General features: G+C 44.7%; 1 long non-coding RNA gene across 7 annotated transcripts in view; it reads right to left on the bottom strand.

The window, feature by feature from the left end:
• Positions 1 to 1640: 1640 nt before the first annotated feature.
• LOC138446182 (uncharacterized) overlaps positions 1641 to 17370 on the bottom strand; it is a 304831-nt gene continuing 289101 nt past the window's right edge. For all 7 annotated transcript variants that reach the window (XR_011259209.1, XR_011259210.1, XR_011259216.1 and 4 more), the window contains 2 exons: positions 14544 to 14650; positions 1641 to 3436 (listed from right to left, as the gene is read on the bottom strand). This is a non-coding gene — a long non-coding RNA (uncharacterized lncRNA). The remainder of the gene's footprint in view (positions 3437 to 14543; positions 14651 to 17370) is intronic.

Raw genomic sequence — 17370 nt, forward strand, 5'->3', positions numbered from 1 at the left:
TCTGAATGACTCCATGGGGCAGATTTCCCAGCTGTCAGTCCTGGGAACCACTCTGACACTTACTCAAATCCTATACTTCTTTAAAATGATTATAATTAGTTGTTCATGAATGTCTTTACCCAGTAGTGTATAAACTCAGGACAGGCATATTAAGATCCTAACTGCCTGTTAAAGCACTTGGCAAAAAGTGGTATCCAATAAAGGTTTATTGAGTCATCAATGTCAATTGACTTTATTAAATTCATGAGCTGCTTCTTGACTTTTGTTTATTCTTCACTGGTATTGTTTTGTTCATAACCAGGTTTGGGGTGGTATTCTTGAGAGAATATAATTATCTCATACCCATAGACAGATGCCTAAATTTCATCCTTAGAGTATCATCACTTGATGTAAAAACTTGAACTCTCCCTGACATAAAAAGTGCCCTGAAAACAGTAATACTTTAAGCAACTTTGAGTCACTGAAACTTCTATGTGAAAGAGAAACTGGAGTCACTTCTTTAGAGAACCAGAGAGAATTTAAGGCCCTAGGAAAGAGGTTTCTACTTCCAGCCAAATAGAAGTAACAGTGATAGGATTTGCTTTTACAACTGAAATAAGCAAAAAGCAGACAATAAAACAATAATTTGTAAAACAAAGGACATCAGAAAATGGGCATGATACCTGAAAGATGGTGTGGAAATAAAGAATATTGGGCAAAGAGGCAAAAAATCTGGTTTCTAGCTCAAGTGAGCCCTGTAATTGCCCTACCTTTCTGCCTTAAGAAAGTTTCCAGACCTCGGCACAGGGAGGAGGAACTCTGTCAGAGCCCAGCACACTCAGTGAGCTGAGATGAAGCTAGAAGTTCAACAGAACAGCGTGGCTAGAGCTCTTAGAACGCAGAACAAGACAGGAGAGAGCTGCACAAAAAGACAGCTTCAGGACACACGAAGGAAGGTGTGGGTGGGATGAATTCAGAGGGTAGGGTTGACACACACACACTACCACGTGTAAAGCAGAGAGCTAGTGGGAAGCTGCTGTATAGCGCAGGGAGCTCAGCTCTGTGCTCTGTGATGACTAGTCGGGTAGGATGTGGGTGGGGCTGAGAGGGAGACTCAAGAGGGAAAGGATATATGTATACTTTGAATTGGTTCACATTGCTGTACAGTAGAAACTAGCAATATTGTAAAGCAATTACATGCCAATAAAAAAGAAGTCTATACACATAATTGAATGGTTAAAACGAAAAAGATTGACCATAGCAAGTAGCAGGAAGGATGCAGAGGTACTTGGAACTCTCCTCCGTGCTGATGGAAATGTAAGCAGTACAAACACTTTGAAAAACAAAGTGTTTAGCAGCTCTTTAAAACGTTATACATATACCTGTCATGTGACCCAGCCATTCTCTCCCTGGTTATTCTCACAAGAGAAATGAAAGCACACGTCCAACAAAGACTTGTACAAGAATGTTCATGGCAGCTTTGTCTGAGAGACCCAAACATGGGCAACAGCCCATGCGTCCATCGACAGGCAAATGGATACACATACCGTGATACGTCCTCCCCTACAGTGGATACCACATGGCAATAAAAAGAACAAATGATTGATATATGCATCAATATAATTGTGCTGGTTGAAAGAAGCCACACACACAGAAGAGTGTAATGATTAACTCCATTTATGTGCAATTCTAAGGGATGAAAACTAACGTACAGCAACAGAAAGTAAGTCTTTGGTTCCCTTAGAGATAGATGAGGGCAGGCTGAGAGGGGCTGGAGCAAGGGATTATCAAGGGACACAGGAAACTGCAGGGTGATTGATATGCTCATCATTAGCACTATCTTGATTGTAGAGATGTTTATATGGGTGTAAATACATGTTTCAAAACAGACTATACATTTTGCGTATGTCAATTATGCATGGATAAAGTTGGGTTTTCTTTAAAAGGAAAAAGAAAGAATGAAAGAAAACAGAGACGTAGATGTCAGTAATAACGAAAGCTCCTCAATCTTGCATAAAATGAGGTCTGAAACACACCTGCCCTATGATTCAGTAATCCCAGGAAAAGTCACATTCAGACATCTGCTGGGACCTCCCCAGAGATGGCTGATGTAGAATACTGATCAAGAAAAAAAAAAAAAAAAAAAAGACCTGGTTTCTAGCTCAGACCCTCCTTTTCCACACTGAGTGTCTTCACAGGGAAATGCTGTCATGAGTTGATGGGGCAAGAGCCAAGCTCGGAGGCAGCAAGGATAACAGAAGAGGAGTTTGCAAAAGAGACACACCCAGGTTGGTTCTTCTGTCTTGTCACTGAAGAGAAAGGACATGAAAAGGTGTATACCAAGCTTAACCATATAGTTCACAGTGTGAACCTCCTTTCACAAGTGACCTGCATTCAGGTCAAGAACCAGAACATCATCACAACCCCTGGAGGGCTCCTCATGCTTCTTTTCAATCACTGCATCCACCCAGCAAACCTCAGTTGGATTCCCACTTCCTCCCCAGTAGCAGTGTGACTTTTAGTACATTTTTCTCATCTATCAAGTGAAGCCAGTAGTGCTAATATACTAAGTGTTATCTGTTAATAAATGAAGAAAGCGAAATAACATGTCTGAATCACTTAGCACAAGGCTTAACATGTCAGAGGTGTTTTACACCTGGGAGATCCCTCCCCAAGAAGAAGTCTGGAAGGGCCAGACCCCAGGGGCAGGGGAGACGAAGTGGGGAATGCCTCGGCAGAACACCCCTGGGTGAGTCACTTAGCCCTTCTGGGCCTCTGTCCCCTGTCCTGAACAATGAAGGCCCCGTAAATGCTGGACTCAACATCACAGCCCTCCAGGGCACGTTGCTGCTGGACTCAACATCACAGCCCTCCAGGGCACCTTGCCCCAGGATGCAAGGATGAATAAGACACGGTCTTTGTTCCTTAAGAGCACAGACTCCAGAGCTCTCTGGTTCTGATCCACTGTGAGCGGGAATCTAGTTTCTGTGTAATAGTGCAACCAGATTTGAACACCCAAACAGGGAGATCAATGCCCTCCTTTATCCAACTGCTTATCACATACACCAGAAAGCTTTGTAAAATCCGAGTGTCACCCCCACAGCCTCCCAAATCAGAATGTGGATGAGTTACTAATGCCCGAGGGGATTCTGGTGCAAATGGTTTGCAGAGAAGAGAGCACGTGGGAACCACTAGTGATGGAGTTCCAGTGAAAGCTGTGCTGAGCCCAGGATAGACACGGCAAGTAAACCGCTGCTTTTTAAAATACATCTCTAAGACCAATTTGCTTTCTCTTCATTTGCCTCTTCCCCCTAACACGTGCCAAAAACACACTCTCAAGAGTGTCCAGGTGTTTGAGCTCCAATCAAGCAATTCATTTCTTCTTTCAAACAAGAGCTTGTGTTCTCCTTCTCCACCGAATGTGAGCTCTCATGATTTCCCTGGTTTTGAACAGCACCTGATGGTAAAGAGACAAGAGATGTTAAACAGCTGCCCAGCATGGAGAAGCAGTTCTGTCAACCGGCAGTCCCCTAACACAGATGACCCCTACATCTTCAGTCATGGTACTGAAGTTAAGTGCCACCCAGCATTGAGGATGTCTGTAAGAGTCTGCTCAAAGAAAGGTCCATGGCACTCACTTTCCAGCCATGATTTGTTGCAAAATAAAGATTAATGATTAGTAACAGTAGTAGCAATAGCCAACATTCACAAGGCACAGAACATAAGCCCAGAAATCCCTGAGCACTTCGCATATGTTATTTCATTTAATCCAAGCTACTGATTGAATTATTGGTCCCAATTCTCTATGCTTTTTTTTTCCCCCTTATCCAAGCCCCTTTTCAGATATCTTTGTAGTTCTTCTCCCTACAGATGGAGTGTACTTCCCTACCCCTTTCCATCAGACAAGTTTAGACTAAATTTGTCAACCCCCTAGATATCTGAGTAAGAAAAGTAGTTGCGATGTGAAATCACTGAGTATTAGGGTGATCCGTTCCACAGCAACAAATAACCAATTCAGTCCCCTAGAATGCACCAGGATCCAGACCCAGATCTGAGTGACTTGGAAGATTTTCCCCTCATGTAGCTGTAGATTTCCCCTCATGCAGAAATTCCATGAAATCTCTGTCCCATTACAGTATAGATCAGCAGGACATTCTGGTCCAGACTGCAGTTTCATCTCATATGCAAATTTAATGATATCTGCAAAAGAAAAGCCCCATAAAATACTCATTGCTAAAATGATGTTGGGTATAATTGAATCTTGGTTTGATTCAAAAGCACCTCAGCATTTTTCAGTGTCTCAAGGCCATTCATACAAACAGCACTTAGGAAAACAATCAAGAAACGTCACGGTTCTTACTTATCTAAATCTCTTGTGGAAACCATATGGTATATGTCAGAAAGAGAGATAACCAGGCATCATCTGACTCCTGTTGGAAGTACACACCACCACTAACGTGGATTCTTGCCTGAAAATCAAACGTGAATCCAGTCAGGTGCCTAACTACCATTTACAGAAAATGGAATCAACCACAGGACACAACCTGAAAATCACAGACAGAACCAACAACTCAAGTTTCTTCAACAGATGACATGTGAGGGGAGGGAGAGGCTATGAGCTGAACTGTGTCCCCTATAAAATCATATGTTGAAGTCCCAACCCCAAGTACCTCTGATTATTACTACCATTGGAAGTAGAGTGTTCAAAGAAGTAATTAAAATAAAATGAGGTGGATTTCCCCAGCGGTCCAGTGGTTAAGACTCCATCTTCCAATGCAGAGGGTGTGGGTTCAAACCCTGGTAGGGGAACTAAGATCCCATGTGCCACAGAGTATGGCCAAAACTTTAAATAAATAAAGCTTGAAAAAAAGGAAGGAAATAGAATTTTTAAAGAGTTAAAATGAGGTCATTAGGGTGGGCCCTAATCCACCACGGTTTAGGAAACAGGAAGATTCACAGGTACAAAGGGAAGACACATGAGGATGGGAGAAGCTGGCCATCTACAAGACGAGGCGAGAGGCCTCACAAGAAACCTAACTCCCAACACCTTCCTCATGGGCTTCTGGTCTCCAGAACTGTGAGAGAAGAACCTTCTGCTGTTTAAGCCCCCTCCCCTAACCCACCAACCCAGCCCTGGCTAACTAACACAGGAGAAGGGAATCTAGGATTGAAAGAAACCTAAGAGATCACTGCCTCAATGGACATGAGTTTGAGCCAACTCTGGGAGACAGTGAAGGACAGGAAGGCCTGGCTCACTGCAGCCCCTCAGGTCACAAAGAGTCGGACACGACTTAACAAGTAAACAACAACGAGACACATCAACTGCAGTGGATCGATTTCATTTAAATAATGATTCAAACACCACACTGAATTGCACACGCATGTTTGCCGAGCACATAGTAGGTTCTCAATAACTATATAGATGGATGAATTCATATTTGTCCCTTACATCCAGAGTTGGCAATTTGGGCATTATTCAACCTTTGAAGTGACTTAGCAGCAGCAGCAGCAGCAGCAGCAGCAACCTTTCATGGAGCTGAAATCAGCCTTCAGTGATTTTCACCAGCTGGTCTTTCGTCCCAGTTTCTGATACTACCCAGAAAAAAAATCTTCTCTCTCTTCCAAATGTGAAGCCTTTCTGTGAGCTGTAGGTCTCCTCTTTCCTGCCCTCCACACCTGCTCCTTCATCTGTTTCCATCCCCTCCAGATCATCCTCCGTCATCATGCTCTCTGCTCACCCCCAGAAAGCCCAGGTCCCCCTCCTTTCTCAAGAACTTGCTGCTCCCTTTGCCAGAGACCAATCTGGCCCCAGCTATCTGCCCAACCCACTCTTTCACTTTGTTCTGGTCTCTGCCTAAATGGTGATTCTTCGAAGTGGTTTTCCTGACGCTCCCTGCTATAAAGGGCACGTCCAGTCTCTCCAGTCCTTCTCCCTTCATCCTGGGTTACTGCCTTATGCTTTTTGGCAGCACTGCGTGGCATGTGGGATCTTAGCTCCTCAACCAGGAATTGAACCCATGCCTCCTGCGTGGGAAGCGTGGAGTCTTAATCATCGGACCTCCAGGAATGTCCCACTGCTTCTGTTTCAGCACACATTATACATTCATTTGGACAAACATCCAATCGTTTGTCTCCATCCAGTAAACCGCAAGCTCCCTGAGAGCAAGGATTCTGTTTGAACTCCTGCTGTGTCTGCAGTACTTAGCACAGACCCTGTCACATGGGAGGGGCTCCATCAATAGTCTGGCATAAATAAGTAAGTGACAGCCGCTGTTTCAGTGGGACTTTCTGGTTCCTGTGACAACTGTCTTTTATTATTTTCCTTCTTCCCTTTAAAAGGACTCAGCAAGGAGCCTGGAAGCAGAGGAAGCTTGTCAGCCAGCCACACAGCCCCTTCAGCATCTCCTCCCACCGGACCGCCCAGGCTGCTGCCAGACAAGCCCACAGCCACTCTGTGGCCATCTGCAGACTGCCAGGCCCTGGGCAGCTCAGCCCTGGAGACAGCAGGGGTCCACGTGGACACAGGCTTCACACCACCAGGACACATGCGACTCTCTCCTGCTGGCACTGCTCCTTTGCGTCTGCCCATGTGTATCTTGGCTTGCAAAGCCTCTGTTTACAAATCTGGGTCGAAGAAGGACAGGAATCCCAACAACTCACGATTCACAGAAGCCTGCCAGGGCCTCCAGTTCCCATTTTTCCTCGTAAGAAGGCAGCGTGGAGAAACATGGTCATCAACTTGACTTTGAAGCCATGCAGACCCAGGTCACATCCAGCTGTCACCTTTACTTACCATCCACGTGACTTTGGACAAACCACGTAACCCCAGTGAGCTGCGATTTTTTTCGTCTTGTAAAGGCAGGTATGCCCACTTGTTATCAGAATTACAACCAAGACATTGAAGAGAGTGGTTCATGGAAGTCCTTCAAAAATTTGACAGTATCATTTACATTTCCAACATGCTCCATTTCAGGCAGAAATCCCAGAGTTGTCCTTGACTCCACTTCCTCCCCAAGACAACAAACCTCTACTGGAACCATTGCACTTCCTAGTATATATCATGAATCCCCCTACTTCTCCATCACTATGAGGGTCCCATCGAAGACTGGTGGATACAAGAACAGACTCAGGAGCTATCAGTCTGGAATTCTAATCATGTCTCCATCACTCTCTAGCTGGGTGATCTGGAGAAAGTTACTTCTCTTGCCATGTGACTCAGATTTTGAATCTGCCAAATGGGGATGATGGGGCTAACAGTGGAGCAAACAGAGCTGATCAACTACTTTAAAGCCTTCCCCACCTTCTTCCCCTCCCACCCCATTGCCACCTTGCATATGGAAACTAGGAAGCCGAATCTCAGAGCTCCTCCTAGCTCTCCTTGCAGCCAGGAGTGTGTGTGACTCCTTCTGGCCCCAGAGATACAAGTCAAAGTCAGCCACTAAGTTCTGACAGAGCTCGAGATTTACATGATCAAATTCTTGCAAAGGTTTAGGGCAAGTCTTGACAAATAGTGCATGAGTGCTTGAGGGATGAAGGTAGAAGTGTACAAGCTGTGCATGACTCAGAATTTAGTCAGAGGAATGAGGTGAGGACTGGGGTAGTACTAGGAGGTTCCCAGGTGGTGGATGGTTCTAGAAGAGAGGATAGGATGAGGCTGGGTGCAGGACACAGGCTTTGACCAGAAAGGGAAGAACCTGTGTTCAGGCATCCTTGAGCACTGGGTCTGGACACTCCCACCCAGGCTGTCCTGAGACTGTGTCAGAAGAAGCCTGTGCCTGGAAGGAAGCCAGTGAAAGGGTTGACACCAGGGACCCACCATCCACCAACAGACTGTGAGGTGCTTATGAGCTGGTCTCCACATCGCCTGGTTTACAGACAGAGCATTCCAGTCGCTGTTAAGTGTGAACAGTACCTTTCATCCACACTGCCTGGTGGCCTGCTGGCCAGACAGGGTAAAGCTTTGCGGGCAGCCTGAGGGCAGAGGGCTGCAAACAGCCAGAGTCCCTGGGCTGCCCTGGAAGAGCAGTAGTAACTGCAGCCCCACTCAGGGTGAGGGGTGGAGGGAACTGCCATGCCTGAAAGCCCCTCACATACCCTGTCCCCAGCCACAAGCCTGAGCCCAGGCCCTCCAATGGCACGGAGGTGATGAAGAGCAAAAGCAGGAAAATTCTCCTTGAAGGGATCTGCCCTGGCCAAAGAATCCACTCCTCAGCTTCCTGAATCTGGGCGGGTGCCTCCCTTCCACCCAGCCTCCCACAGGTCAGAACTGCTGATATTGGGGGAGAAGCCGGTGAACAACCAGTGGGGACTGATTCCCCTGAAAAAGTGGCTCTGGGGTGCCCCACCGGGGTGACCCATCACTGCTCAGAGGATGTGTCCAGAGGCTGATGCTGATCCTGGCTGGTACTTGCCCCAGCTTGGAGATTTCTCAAATATGTAAAAGGTTATATTATGCTGGGCATTCAGTAGCCCTTTTGAAAACATGTTTTAAATGCCTCCAGTGTCCAGTTGCTTGTGGGCTTCACCTGGAACACAACCATGGGGAATGTTGTTTCCAAAATGCAAACCAAACTGAGTGGCTTTCCTACTCAGAGCCTTTGGTGGCTCTGCTTTAAGGATGAAACTGAAGCTTAGCCTGTTTATCTCTGCCTTGTTTTTCTTTGTATGCTGGACATCTCCCTCTAATTTATAGTCCCCAAAATTTATACTCCAGGTATGCCACTCATACCCGATTCCCTCTGTATATAATTTCATTCATCCATTGAACAAACATCTATTAAACAGATACTGAATGCTTCTGTGTCAGCTGCTAAGATACAATGAATGAGAGTGACTTCCTGTCCTCAGACACCACAGCATTAGATGCCGAAGTTCCCATACCCAGCGGCACAGCACAATCACTCACAGGACTTCTTAAAAGCACAGCAGTATCCTGAGATAAGAATAAATCAGCAGGCAAGAGTGTTACAAAAGAAAGTGGGAGCTGAGTTCAAATTTCTCCTGTTACCTTCCCAGGAATCCATATGATGAGTGGGAAAACCTGGGTTCTGGAGCTGAAAAGATTGATTCAAAACAAAAGCATCCTTATATTCTGACCTGCTGAAACATTCCACTTTGACATCTGTTGCCCGATGAAATTCCTAAGAGTGCCCCCTTTCACCCTCAAAAGTGCCCTGGCTTGGTTGATGAATTGTATGGTCACCTTATTCTAAAATCAGCTTTACCCATTGTGTATATCTACCATATCTTCGTTATCCATTCCTCTGTTGATGGATATTTAGGTTGCTTCCATGTTCTGGCTATTGTAAATAGTGCTGCAATGAACATCGAGGTGTGTGTGTCCTTAGAATTACGGTTTTCTCCAGGTACAGTGAAATATGGTTAAAATAGTATGTTTTATATTACGTGACTTTTAGCATTTTAAACAAAAAAAAAGCTCTGAACATCAAAGTTTGGAGGAGCTTCCTGGTTGATGATATGTGGGGAGAGTGATGCACCCTGATTCTGTAAGGAGAGGGCATAGCAACTCTGTATTCAGGACCCTGCCAGACCTTGTTCTATGCATATCTTCATTTGGCTAGTCCTGGTTTGTATTCTTTATATTTAAAAAAAAAACTATAATAATTCTCCAAAAATAGGCTTTACCATTCCTACCTATGAGAACCTGGGGAGATTGTTGAAACTCTCTGAGCCTCGATCTTGCCATTTTTGTCCCAAGGTGAGTCGTACTGTGTTAGAAGGCGTAAAAGTAAGTGAGGTCACGGTGGCAGCCAAGTGCCTGGGAGAGGAGGTGCCTAATGCAGAGATGCTGTCATTATTCCCTGCTTTGTAGGAAGGAGTCCTCATTTGCTCTGTGTTGTTTCCTGACAAATGAAATGAGACCATAACGATGAGAACACATTCAGATGAAAAACAGAGCATTTATGTGTGTGGAGAGATGGACTTGCGTCAGCAAGTCATCCCTCAGATGGTTGCTGGCCAGGATGGCAAACTTATCTCGAGTATCTCTGTGACAATATTTAACCTCCAGCTTGACCTTCTAGAAAGTAAGGCTGTACCACCCTCTTTGCTGGCCGAAATTTCTTATACAGTTGGATCACATGGCTCCAGTGATCCCAGATTCAGGCTCTTTAGGTGTCTGGGGCCAAGCAGAGTTGACAGAGTGACTGATACATTATCTGTCTTGATGACCATCTGCTTGGTCACACTCATGACTCATCAGATGGTAAGAAGGATCTGCCACAGCGTGTCTGCACAGTGACTCATGGATGCCCACCGGGAAGCCCCCTCTTTTACGTCCTCTTTCTGAGCTCTTCAACGAGCATTTGAGGCCAAAGAACCTGGAGAAGAGGGAGGCAGAGAGCTCTGCCAGCTGGATGGAGTGTGGTCTGATGAAGCAGCTGCGAGAGGCAGGCAGGGAGAGAAGGAAATTCCAACACAGCTGGACCCCCCAGGGTAGAAACTTACAAACAACCAGAAAAAAGAATGATAATAAAGAAGAGTGAGTATTCATAATATGGCAGAGATCCTCAAAGGTTAAGGATCTCAGCAAGGACAAAAAGGAAGGCCGGAGCTTCCCAGAAATCTAGAAATCTTTTTGGATGAATTCATAGGAAGGAATAGCAGATTCTTTACAGGTAAAGAATCTGCTTGTAATGCAGGAGACCTGGGTTTGATCCCTGGGTCAGGAAGATCCCCCAGAAAAGGAAATGGCAACCCACCCCAGTATTACTGCCTGGAGAATTCCATGGGCAGGAGAGCCTGGCAGGCTATGGTCTATGGGGTCACAAAGAGTCAGACATGACTGAGCAACTAACACACACATAGCCATATGAGCAGACTGCTTAAAAGTCCAAGTCTATCCATCAAACATGAAATGGATCAACACGGAGAGAGTGTCTGGAGAGTCTAGAATGAAAGGCCAAGATGGGAGTTACCCAGCCTTGTTCTAGAAAGACAGGTGTTGTGGCTGGTAGCAATTCAAGTCTCTAGAATTATTCTTCATTCTCTAGCATGAGCCTAAAAGCAGTGATTCATTTTCATAAAGTGTGGTGAGCACAACTAAGGCTTATACAGAGGGAAAAAAAAAAAAAGCACCTTATTTTACTGGTAATGTAGAGGAGCCCGGGGGCTACAGGATATAGGGTCACAAAGAGTCAGACACGACTGAAATGACTTAGCACGCACGAATTCACTGGGGCTTCCAGGTGATGCTAGTGGTAAAGAACCCACCTGCCAACACAGGAGACATAAGCGATGGGGGTTTGATCCCTGGGTCAGAAAGATCCCCTAGAGGAGGGCATGGTAAAACACTCCAGTATCTTTGCCTGGAGAATCTCAAGCACAAAGGAACCACAACTGTGGCCACTTAGCACGCAGACAATGTATTCGTTTATACCACTTGTATACTGAAGGCATCATATTACATGCTATTTTTCTTTGAACATTATTAAGTCAAAGTATATAAACGTCTTTCTTCAGACACACCAAGCCTCAGTGCCCATGCAATTGTCTCTGCCTTCAGTCTCCTCTAGCCAACCTCTGTCCACCCAGATCCTTAACTGGCAGCTCTCATTCCAATGCCTCCTTCACAGAGCAAGGCTTTCCCACCCAGATTCTTGCCTGCCAGCTCTCATTCCAATGCCTCCTTCACAGAACAAGGCTTTCCCTGACCACCGTGTCAAACACCATGATATCCCGGTGGTTCTCACTCCAATCTGCTGTCTGTTTCTTGTAAAACATATCCAGCATCTCATCTCCATACCTTGGTTTGTTTGTTTATTATATATCTCTATCCTCCAAAATGTAAGCTTCATGAGAGTAAGAATTCCTCTGACTTATTCTTGCCTCAATCCCCAGCCTCTTGCCCATTGCTTGGCTCATAATAAGGTTTTTGGGTTTGCTTGTTTGCTTGTTTGTTTTAATCGGAGTAGAGTTGCTTTACAGTATTGTCTTTATTTCTGCTGTGCAGCAAAGTGAATCAGCTATTCATATACATATATCCTCTCTTAGACCCACAGAAATGAACTGTGGCCTTAAGAGTAGCATTCTTGCATGAGAGAAACAAATATGAGTTGTGGCTAGGGCATGAATTATGTACCTGGGTATGGCCGTGGGAGGATGTAAAATGTTTGCTGATAATTACACCCCTCTCCCCTCTGACCGAGCCGCAGACCTGGGAGTTAGGTAGGAACAGACTGTTTGCCTTTTGGTGTAAATATGGATGGGAGAAGATGGCTTCCTCTTCTGATGGGCTGCCTCACCCAGTTGCAGCTACAGAACTTCAGGGCTTCCTCCCTCCTCCCCTCCCTCTCTTCTTTACCCCTCTCATCCTTTCCTCACCCAACTCAGGGTGCAGCCTGCTTCCATGGGCTGACCTTATGTCAAAGGCAGGAACCAAGAGAACACATGTGACTCCAAAGAGAGAAAATGAATAGCAGGCTAATGGCAGTCAGGGTCCTGATCTCAGCCTTCTAGGTGGTGTTGTTATTCAGCCACTCAGTCATGTCTGACTTTTTGTGATCCCATGGACTGCAGCATGCCAGGCCTCCCTGTCCTTCACTATCTCCCAGAGCTTGCTCAAACTCATGTCCATTGAGTAGGTGATGCCATCCAACCATCTCATCTTCTTCAGCCCTCTTCTCCTCCTGCCCTCAATCTTTCCCAGCATCAGGGTCTTTTCCAATGAATTTGCTCTTCATATCAGGTGGCCAACGTATTAGAGCTTCAGCATCAGTCCTTCCAGTAAATATTCCAGGTTGATTTCCTTTAGGATTGACTGGTTTGATCTCCTTTCAGTCCAAGGGACTCTCAAGAGTCTTCTCCATCAAAACAGTTTGCAAGCATCAGTTCTTCAGTGCTCAGCCTTCTTTATGGTCCAACTGTCACATCCGTACATGACTGCTGGAAAAACCACAGCTTTGATTATATGTACTTTTGTTGGCAAAGTGACATCTTTGCTTTTTAATATGCTATCTAGGTTGGTCATAGCTTTCCTTCCAAGGAACAAGTGTCTTTTAATTTCACGGCTGCAGTCACCGTCCGCAGTGATTTTGGAGCCCAAGGGAAAAAAAATCTATCACTGTTTCTACTTTTTCCTCTTCTATTTGCCATGAAGTGATGGGACTGGATGCCGTTTTGAATGTTGAGTTTTAAGCCGGCTTTTTCACTCTCCTCTTTCATCTTCTTCAAGAAGCTCTTTAGTTTCTCTTCACTTTCACTATTAAAGTGGTATCATTTTCATATCTGAGGTTGTTGATATTTCTCACGGCAATCTTAATTCCAGCTTTAGCTTCATCCAGCCTGGCATTTCTCATGATATACTCTGCATATAAGTTAAATAAGCAGCGTGACAATATACAGCCTTGTGGTACTCCTTTCCTAATTTTGAACCAGTCAGTTGTTCCATGTTAGATTCTAATTGTTGCTTCATGACCTGCATACAGGTTTCTCAGAAGATAGGTAAGTATGTTGGTATTCCCATCTCTTTAAGAATTTTCCACACAAACGTTTTAGTGTAGTCAATGAAGCAGAAGTAGATATTTTTCTGGAATTCTCTTAATCTCTCTGTGATCCAACAAGTGCCAGCAATTTGATCTCTGGTTTCTCTGCCTTTTCTAAACCGAGCTTGTACATCTGGAATTTCTCAGTTCACATACTGCGGAAGCCTAGCTTGAAGGATTTTGAGCATAGCCTTACTAGTATGTGAAATGAGCCCAGTATCATATTGGATGCCTTCTGACTGGGGGGCTCATCTGCTAGTGCCATATATTTTTGCCTTGTCATACTGTTCATGGGTGGGATTCTCACAGCAAAAATATTGGAGTGGTTTGCCATTGCCTCCTCCAGTGGACCACGTTTTGTCAGAACTCTCCACTTGGGTAGTCCTGTATGGCATGGCTCATAGCTTCACTGAGTTATGCAAGACCGTTCACTAAGACAAGGCTGTGTTCTAAGAAGGGGGATACCAGGCTCACCAGCAAAAAAAATCATTATTTCATGGAAAGAAGCAAGCCAGTGTAGACACTTTCTCTCCAAATCTTCTGAAATTGCAGAAGTTTCTATGTGGAAGTGGACTGACACAGGGCTGGTAGGAAAAAAGAACAGGCCTCTGTTCAGTTAATGTCATGGTCATGCAAGTGTCTGGGTGAAAAGGGAAGTTAAGAACCACCAGGAGCAACCAGGAACCTCTGGAGGTCATGGATCATGTCTTTAACCATTACTTGGATACCACTGGCCCTAGCATTTATCTCTGTGCCTGGAAAACTGTAGTGGTCAGTAAGTGTGCGCTTAACAATGTGTGCTGAAGGAATTAAAAATTAGATGGATGATTAAATGCATTTCAGATTGAGTAAAATATATTCTATATCAGCCTTTTACCTGGTTAATTTTAATCTTAATTCCTTATCACCTTAAGATATACACCCCAAAATTGAATTTACAAATATTCAAGGCAGAGAACCAGAATTTAGATGGCATTGATCCCACTAATTTCTGGCCACATCGTGAACCTTCTTGGGAAAACTTTTAGCTCCAAACCAGCTGAATTAGAGTGAGTACATCACCTGTGATCAAGCAACAAGCTACTTCTGTCTGCCTTCCATGTCTGCAGGGGTTCCTCATTTGGGTCCATGGATTCGACAAGGATCAGGGGACATAATTCTGTGGAGATCTGTGAGTTTGGGTGAGAAAAAAATACAGCTTTATTTTCACTCACAAAATTAACTGAAATTTAGCATTTTCATTATTTGTGAATATAGGCAACAAATCCCAGTGTATAAATAATATCTGTGATTTTTGTCATCCACAAAAATATCATATGTCATGTTGTTGGTACAGATAGACCTCATTTCATTGCACTTCACAGATACTGCATTTTCTTCTTTTTTACAGATTAAAGTTTTGTGACAACCCTGAGTTGTCAGATGATGGTTAGTGTTTTTTTCTAAGCAATGCTTTTTAATTATGGTCTATACTTTTTAAAATACATAATACTATTGTACACTTAATAGGCTACAGTAAGTATGGTATAAACATAGCTTTTATATGCACTGGGAAACCAAACATTTATGTGACTCACTTTATTGTGATATTTGTTTTATTGCAGGTGTCTGGAACCAAACCTACAGTATCTCTGAGGTGTGCCTGTACTCAAGTCTCCTTCAAAGTCACCTGAGCTACTGAATCTCTTAGATCTTATTTACTGCCTTCATAAATAAGTGCATATTGTGCTTGTGTAGCTGGGCTTCCCAGGTGGCGCAAGTGGTAAAGAACCCACTTGCCAATGCAGGAGACATAAGAGATGCAGGTTCGGACCCTGGGTCAGAAAGATTCCCTGGCAGAGGGCATGGAAGTCCACTCTAATATTCTTTCCTGGAAAATACCATGGACAGAGGAGCCTAGTGGTCTATGGTCCATAAGGTTGCAAAGAGTCACACATGACTGAAGTGAACTAGGAGGCACGCAGGTGCTTTTGTAGCCAGGCTCTAGGATGGTCCTTTAGGATCCTCCCCAACCCCACTCATTGGCTGTTCATGCCCTGGATAGTCCTCTCCCATGATTGTTGCTTCTAATGAACAGAATATGGTAACAGTGAGAGGATGCAACTTACAAGATGAGGTTATCAAAGATGGTGATTTCCATCTTAGTCCCTATCCCTCTCACTTACTCACTCTCATGAAGCAGCTACCATGTTGTGAGCTGCTCTACAGGAAAGAACAAAGAACCATCTCAGGTCAACAGTCATTGGGGAACTAAAGCTTTCAGTTTGACCTCCCATGAGAAAAGAAATCCTGCCAACAACCACGAAGGAGCTTTGGAAGCAGATCCACCCCTAGTCGATCTGAAGATGACTGCCATCCTGCCCAGTTCCTAGATTGCAGCTTTGTGAGAGATCCTGAACCAGAAGACTCAACTAACCACAGCCAGACTCCGGACCCACAGAAACCATGAGAAAAGAGATGTCTATTGTTTCCATATGTATTTGATTCCCAGTAAAAGATAACAAATACAGTTATCTACCATCTGTTTGTGTATCTATCATCTATCAACTCTCCATTGATTGAACACTATCTCTCAGTATAATTCATTTCCTTTAAGGAGGGGTCATAGACTTCACCAATCTGCCAAGTGGTTCGTGCCACCCAGATATTAAGATCCTCTGCCCCAGACTCTGTTTTGGAGAAGATATGGGTTCTGGAAGGGGCATTAGGTCATAGCGTTCATCTGAAACCATGTCCTTCTGACTTTGGAGGCAGTGAACAACAGGAGTAAGGAGGACCAGGGGTGGGTTTCATTCAGCTGATTAGGTATCACAGGTTGGAGCAGAAGATTCTCATAAAGATAGCAAGAGATGCCAAAGTGAAACGAGGAAGCAGAGAACCCACGTGGCAAGTTTGAGCCCAAAGTCAGAAGGGTGACAGAGCAAAGGGCAGATGGAGAAGCCAGGGATGGGGCCAGGTGAGTCAGACCTGGGGGGGGCAGGGGGGAAAGAGCTGGCCTGACTGTGCAGTGTAGGAGTTCCCTGGGAATTCTGTGTCCTCCAAGTGCTTTAGTCTGATGTTTTTAAAGGGCAAGGCCAACAAAGAAAATATATCCCATCTCTCATTGAGAGTAGAAATCCTGTGTGATCAGCCTTGTACCCTGCTTTCCTGCATTGTTACCAAAGCCTGCATTCTTGTCTAGATGGTAAACTCCTCGAGGGCAGGACCTAGAGATCAATGTGCCCCACAGATCAAGCACAGTATAAATTTTCATGGATCAAGTACCTGCCAAGGGACCATTCTGGTCCTTGGGAAAAAAGAGATGAATTTGGTTCAGACTCTGTCTCAAGCCATTCATAGTCTAAAGACAGAGCCAGATAAATGCTGACATCGGCCTTAGAAAACCCTAATTCAAATATGAACTGTACTTCTAATCAGGTCTGGTGGCTCCCCAAGCCTTGACTTTACATGGAATAAAGGAAAAGAGTAACTCATTTCCCTGGTTTGTGGAACATTAAATGAGATGATATATTTAAATTGCCCCACACACAGCCTGACATGTCACCAGAACTTCTCCCTTGCTTCCTATCCTCCTACTGCTTCCAGTCTTCTGGTCTCAAGGCCTCGAGCGTTTATGTGAGGTCTGATTCCTGTGTGGCAGCTGTGGCAGACTTCTGAAGGTAGGCCCCTTTCCCAGCAGGCTTGCTTTCTCACCAACAGATGGTATGAAGCTACGAGACATGTTCTCTGAGCTCTCGGAGGCAGGGGCCATGTGTAACTCATTCTTGTAACTCCAGCAAGTAGAAGAGTGCTGCCTCAAACAAGGGCCTGCTCAACACATGCTTGATGGATGATTACAATGAGAAAAGATAAATCCTTGAAAACGCTCCAAAACTGAATGCAAAAATGC

This window comes from Ovis canadensis, chromosome 9 (assembly GCF_042477335.2).
Source record: "Ovis canadensis isolate MfBH-ARS-UI-01 breed Bighorn chromosome 9, ARS-UI_OviCan_v2, whole genome shotgun sequence".
Lineage (NCBI taxonomy): Eukaryota > Metazoa > Chordata > Mammalia > Artiodactyla > Bovidae > Ovis > Ovis canadensis.